The sequence below is a fragment of the Marmota marmota genome, unplaced genomic scaffold (assembly GCF_001458135.2).
Source record: "Marmota marmota marmota unplaced genomic scaffold, marMar, whole genome shotgun sequence".
In the NCBI taxonomy this organism is placed as follows: domain Eukaryota; kingdom Metazoa; phylum Chordata; class Mammalia; order Rodentia; family Sciuridae; genus Marmota; species Marmota marmota.
Window position 1 is genome coordinate 10,117,001 of NW_025999853.1, and position 7,454 is coordinate 10,124,454.

Here is a 7,454-nt window from a genome sequence, read left to right on the forward strand (position 1 = left end):
GGGGGGAATGCAGCAGTTTCTATATTGAAGGAAAAAGATGGTGGCCAAGGGATCTCTCACCAAAGCTTGAGGGAAACCGTGAAGGGTGAGGTTGAGGTGAGGCCCAACACCTTGGCTAAGGTTTTGTTTCAAATATTCTCATAAAAGAAAGTATTCTATTTCTAAAATTGTCCCCAGATTGTTTATGTTATGTTGATTCGATGTGAGCTATGGGTTAGATTTATAAATGTGGATTCAAAGAACATCCACAAAACTCTTAAGAAGAAAAAGAAAAATTAATCAGCCATTGTGTTCAAAAGTTTAGTCAGTGCACTGGAATGGATTAACATTGGTCACTTTGGCTGGGACCAGAACAGCTGTTTTTGTAAGGTTAACAGATGTCTACTAAAGGCAGACAGCCTGGGAGAGGAGAGATGAATTTTGTAAGATAGGAGATCAAAGAGCTTCAAGCACCTTGACCGTGAGAGTTAATGGAGGCCACTCAGCAGAGGGAAAGCAGAAAGCTACTCTCAACATGTGCCAGTGCAGAATCCATCTGCCATGCTCATCTCCCCTAGTTCCTTAATGTAGAAACAGGGCTTTTTCCCCCTTCAGTTTTTTCCTCAACTAGATATACCTAAACTTCAATTCATTTAAAGAGCATAACGTTTGTTTTTTGTTTTTCTTTTGGAACAGAAAATTGAACCAGAGGGTTTTGACCCCTGAGCCATATCCCAGCCCTTTTTAAGATTTTTTAGATTTTGAGACAGGGTTTCACTAAGTAGATTAAGGCCTTGCTAAATTGCTAAGGATGGCTTTGAACTTGTGATCTTCCTTCCTCAGCCTCTGGGGTTGCTGGAATTACACGTGTGTGCCATCATACCCAGCCTGCCATAACATTTTGGGTAAATACTTAACCTAATAGAGCTTGTCACTCAGTGGCCAAAGAGACTGAGGCAGGAGGATGTTGAGCTCAAATCCAGCCTCAGCAATTGAGCAAGGCCCTAAGCAACTTAGGGAGACTCTGTCTCAAAATAAAAAGGTCTGGGGATGTGGCTCAGTGGTAAAGCACCCCTGGGTTCAATCCCTGGTACCAAAAAAGAAAAAATAAATAAATAAATAAAAGCATTTGCCTTTTACACTAGCATTTTGGAAGATTTAAGAATATGTTAAAGATTACACAATTAAGCCTGGTGTGGGGTTGCATACCTATAATCCCAGGGACTTGAGAGGCTAAGGCAGGAGGATTGTGAGTTCAAAGTCAGCCTCACCAATTTAGCAAGGTCCTGAAGAACTTAACAAGAACTTGTCTCAAAATAAAACATAAGAAGGCTGTAGATGTGGTTCAGTGGTTATGCGCCCCTGAGTTCAATCCCTGGCACACACATACACACACACACACACACAATTATGATTATACAATTAAATATGGAACACAAAGTCCTATATGGATGTTATGGACTGAATTGTGTCCCTGCAAAATTCATGTTGAAATTATGTACCTCAGAAAGTGACAATAGCATCTATACCGATGTAATTAGTTAACAGGAAGTCATGCTGCCACTGAATGAACCCTAACCCAATACGACTATTATCCTCATCAAGAGGAGAAATTTGGATACATTTTTGACACACATAGTGGGGAGACAAGGGGAACAGACACAGGGAGAAGATGGCCATCCATAAGCCAAGGGAGAGCCTTGGAGAAGATCCTCCTCTTGTTTTGCCCTCAGGAACCACACTTGTTGACACCTTGATTTTGGATTTCTGGCCTCCAGAATTATGAGACAGCAAATAATTGCTATTGTTTAAATTACTCAGTTTGAGGTACTTTATTATGGCCGCCCCAGAAAACTAATAAAGAATGTAAGATATCCTAATGATACTTGTGTATTGGGCTCTACTATAGGCACTTAAGGAGGATCATCATGTTTTTTTCATGTAAGGAAATCTCATCAAGGCTCATAAGTAAAGGGCTTACCCAAGGTCACAGAAATCCAGAAGTTGTTTCCATGTTCTCTTTCTGGATCTGGGTTCCCCAGAAACATTCTCCATCTAAATCCTTAGACACACACATGCAAAAACGATTGATCCTCCTCAAACCAACCCTTTGCTCAGAGTGCACATTTTTCTTCCTATTAGTAGCAGAAAAGATGTTGGGTCAATTATTAAAAGTATCATAAAAAATTTAAGAATAACTTTATTATTGCTGAGTTTTCCCCAAGGCAACCATATCATCATCATCTAAACCAGGTACAGTAGTACACGCCTGTAATCCCAGCATCTCTGGAGGCTGGGGCAGGAGGATCACAAGGTCAGCCTTAGCAACTTAGTGTAACCTTCAGCAATTTATCAATATTCTGTCTTAAAAAAAAGGTGGGGGACTGGGGATGTAATTCAGTGGTAAAGCACCCTTGGGTATTCAAACCCAGTACCAAAAAAGAAAAAGAAAATGAACATCTTCTAAAATGAAAAGTTATGGTCTGGAAATGTACAATGTTTCCCAAGCATGCATAAGGCCCTGGCTTCATTCCCCAAACTCTCCAAAAATATATAAGTAAAAAATAAAAAGTCATAAGCCTCCATGAGCAATAGCACATACTAATAGACTGAAGACCAGGGTGGAAGGAGGAAAGAAGAGAGAATGGCAGAAGAGACAAAGTAAATGTCCAGACAGTGAACCTAACTGACCTTGGCGTTGAGGTCAGCGGGCTATTAGGATAAAACCACACTGTTGACCATGGCCCTCAAGACCTTTTCTCCATCTCCTCCCAACTAACTCTGTCTCACTACATCACCCCTCTAACCCTAATAGAGAGGTCATCTTATCTGGCCATCTATCTGCTTTCATGTGCCCCATTTCTAATTCTCTGCAGAGCATGTGACACTCTTTTGTTTAATTACTTATTTGGTTTATGATCTGTATCTCTCTTTTGGAAAATGAGCCCCACAACCACTAGTACCCTGTCTTTTCTCTGCTGTACTGTATCTTCAGTGCCTAGAATAGGGTCTAGATCATAGCAGGTCTCAATACATGTGTGCTCAAAAAAATGAATGGATGGTCTTCATTTAAATTAAGAAAGAAGCCAGGCTCCGTGATGCATGCCTATAATCACAGTGACTCAGGAGGCCGAGGCAGGAGGATCACAAGTTCAAGGCCAGCCTCAGCCACTTAGTGTGACCCTAAGCAACTTAACAAGAACTTGTCTCAAATTAAAAAAAAATAAAAGGGGCTGAAGATGTGGTTCAGTGGTTGAGTGCCCCTGGGTTCAATCCCCGGTACCAAAAATAAAATAAAACAATTAAGAAAGAAGTTTTGCTGTTTAAGGGATGTTTCATTCAAATTCTGAGGGTGCCAATCCAATTTTTAATTTAGTTTAGGGATCCCTTTTAACATAATTCGACACAGAACACATTCTAGAGAGGCTCCCATGGTATGGGAGGTTGAGATTGTATGATTGCTCTGTGTAGAAGTAGGAGAATCTCAGTTTATGATACATTTAGGGGACTGGGAACATAGCACAGTCAGTAGAAAAGCAATGCTTCTACACAAGACCAGTAAGTGAAATTTCCAGGGTCCTTCCTGGGCTGCTGACTTCACCAGCTTTCTTCAGTATAGCAAGGAAATGAAGATTAGGGTCTCTGTAGTGAGACATCCTGGGCTTAGACCCCAGCTCTGCCCCTTCCAAGTTGTGTGACTCCTTGAGCACACGGTATCACCTTGCAGGTTCCTGTGGGTGATGATTATTACATACTTGTCCCAGAATTTCTATACAGCAAGGACTTAGGAGCAGCCGGATGGTTGGACAGAGATGTGAGGCGCTGTGTTGAGAGCTGGTTTTGCTCTCGACTTAGATTGTTTATTTTGAGGTCCTGGTGGAGATTTAGTGGATACAAAAGACCTCCCAAGATAACTGTTGGTGCCACCAGTGGGTGGTTGTGTAAATTTAGTAAGATAAGGTTTAAAAGCCCTTAGCAGAGTGCCCAGCACCTAATGAGGGCTGGACAAATGTTCCCAAGCTTCACTGCCATGTAGATGCCCGTGACAGTAACACAAGGACCTCTCCTAACACACAACCAAAATGAATTTTCCAACGTGGGAATACAGAGAACGGGGATCTCAACTAGTCCCTGAGGAGCACTAGCATCCATAGAAGAATCAAAGTTTAAATAATAGATATTTAAGGACATCAAATATATTATCTCTCAGGAAAAAGTCTCCTTAGTTTTGCATCTTTATGAAGACTTCTGTTATTGCATACGCTCACAATTATGACATACAGCACTATAACAATGAATAAATTGTTGTCTCAAGGAATTTAAGTTAATTGTTCAAGACTGAAGATTCAAACTCAGATTTTTCTATATTATGTTTTTTACCGAGAAAATTTAATACTCAATCACACATATTTTTTAAAAGCATAACATTGTATTTTGTTATGCCAGTAACTTTTTCTATGCTATAAACCTGAGTGCGATGATTCCTCATTTATTTAGTTTACTTATGAATTCCTTTTTATTACAAATGACTTTCTAGAAATGAAGGGAAGTATAAGAATAGGAAAGACAGTGGAATGAATATGATATATCTTTCTTATGTGCCAATATAAATATACCACAGTGAATCTCCACATCATGTACAATCACAAGACTGGGATCCCAATTAGAATAATATGTACTCCATGCCTATATAAATATGTCAAAATATACTCTACTGTCATGTATAACTAAAAAGAAAAAAAAATGACTCCCCAGGTTGTCAGATTTCTTTCATCAAAAACCATATACCACCAGGCCTGGTGGCACATGCCTGTAATCCTAGTGATTTGGGAGGCTGGGGCAGGAGGATTGCAATTTCAAATCCAGCCTTAGCAATTTAGCAAGGCCCTAAGCAACTCAGCAAGACTCTTTCTCTAATAAAATATAAAAATGGGCTGGGGATGTGGCTCAGTGGTTAAGCACCCCTGGGTTGAATCCCTGGTACCAAAAAACCAAAACAAAACAAGAACCATATGCCATGATGGCACACTCCTGTAATCCTAGCATTTTGGGAAGCTGAATTAAAAGGATCACAAGTTTGAGGCTAGCCTGGGCAACTTTGTGAGATCTTGTCTCAAAATAAAAAATACATACAAGGAGACATGGATGTAGTTCAGTGGTCAAGTTGTACCCTTGGGTTTAATTCCCAGTACCGGAAAAAAAAAAAAAAAAAAAAAAATGGCTGAGCAGGTAGGTGGTGCATATCTGTAATCCGAGCTCCTCGGGAAGCTGAGACCAGAGAATTGCAATTTTGAGGCCAGCTTAGCAACATAGCAAGATCTTGTCTAAAAATTTAAAAATAAATTAAAAAGCTAGAGGTATAAGATCAGTGGTACAGTACTTAGAGCCCTGGGTTCAATCCTTAGTACTGCAAATAAAGGGGGGGTAGGATGCCAATCTGAGAAATAAGTTTAAAAGTTCTCTTCGTTTTTCCAACTAAAATGAGTCTCTCTGAACTCCAACAAAATCAGATGAGCTGAATAAGTTATTCAATATGGAGGTAATAAGATAGCAAAAGTATTTTTATGAGTTGGATTGCCATGTTCCTTCTGCCACTCAGGAGACATGATAGGACATTCTTATTCTACAAAAATGTTTTTACATCATCCTGCTATCATGTAGTCCGTATATATAAATGTTTCTAAAAATATCCTTTATAAATGTTGGTTTGTTTTTAGCCTCTTTTAGGTTTTAAAGAAATACTAATTTCCTGAGACCAAATGCAGAAAACTGGTTTTTGTTGTATCTTAAAGTGTTTTACACACTTGAAGTACAGCAATACAATTTTATTTAAATAGTTTTTTTTAACAACTTTTAAAAAACTTTATTATTTATTTATTTATTATTTGTATGTGGTGTTGAGGATCGAACCTAGGGCCTTGCACCAGTGAGGCAAGCACTCTGCTGCTGAATTACAACCCCAGCCCCTTAAGTAGTTTTTTCAAAACCCTAGCTTTTCTCGTGTAAATCATCTAACCCACTAGTATTAAATTAAGTTGATTTTCCAGTGATTTAATAAGCCTATTACACAAAATTAATGAATCACATCACGGTCTTTGAAGGAAAAAAAATCAGCTTACAAAAATAGCTGAAAGGTAAATTAATAGGATAGCTAGGCAAATATATACTTATGTATGTATAGATATAAAATTATGCCCCAACTACTTCCTAAAAGGACTATAAAGCAGCAAACAATAAGTACACATGAATATATTTGATATATAAAGACAAGAAAAACTAGAAATCAAAAGTAAACAAAAGAGTAATAATTAAATCATAAATCATGAAATAGAGTGTTTAAATAAATGGATAAATAAACTAATGGGATTGGTTTTTACTGAATATCCATTATGATATGTTATGAATTTTCTTAATAATCAGAGGAATATAGATGGAGAAGGAAGAAAATTAGATAGAATCAGTGTTTCTCAAACTTTCCCCTGAAGTTCAAAGACAATGAGGAACTCCTGAGGAACAGGAAATTAAACATTCCAGGAGAAATGAAAAATCAACTTATGAGTTAGAGAATCAATTAATATTGCATTCCATCATTAATATACTGGAAGTTTGGGACTAGCTGTATGATAGAACAAATGCTTAGCCCTTGTGAGGCCCTGTGTTCAATCTCCAGCATCAAACAAAATAGTAATTTGTTTAATGAAAAAACAATTTCATTGTTCATAATCTGTGAGTAAAATTTGATCTTCAGAATAAAGTACCATGTAAGTGCTATATATAGTTTATCACTATTTTCCCATGGTATATTTTTTCCTACCCCTAGAAAGTAATATACACAATTTTAGAAGCGTTAAGTTTATAAAGTTCTCATCCGTTCATTTTTAAAAATCATACAAGAGATGATTATATTACATTATGTACTTTAAAATGAAATCTTTAAATTTATATATAATATATATGCAGCATTATACTGTATGGAATAATGTAAAAAGGGAATAAATCATACCATGTAGAGACTAAAATCTAGTCTTGAATTAGCTCAGTCTCTGACTGGATTACAGCAATCTGGTCCTAATTTATCTTCTAAAGCAAACTAACACAAATTCTTTTTTTGGAGGAAATAATATTATCCAGAACTGCTAGAGTTTTTTATATGCAATGTCTGGCATTCCATTAAAAACCACCAGACATACTAAGAAATTAGATCAAGAGGGAAAACAGACACTAAAAATAGAACCACAAATGACCCAATGGAGGGATAGTAACTACCTTGGCCAAGAAGAGAAAACTTCAATATATGTTTCCATGGAATGAAAAATTTAAGAATCAAACTGATTGGCCTCTCCTGAGACATTCAAAATCTTGAAGCACAGGTTATCATAGAAAACAGAGGTCAACATAGGGTCAAAAACAGGGTAATTAGTTGAAAATCTTCAAATGGAAAAATTGCATCCCTGGGTTTCTGATATCTAGAAAGA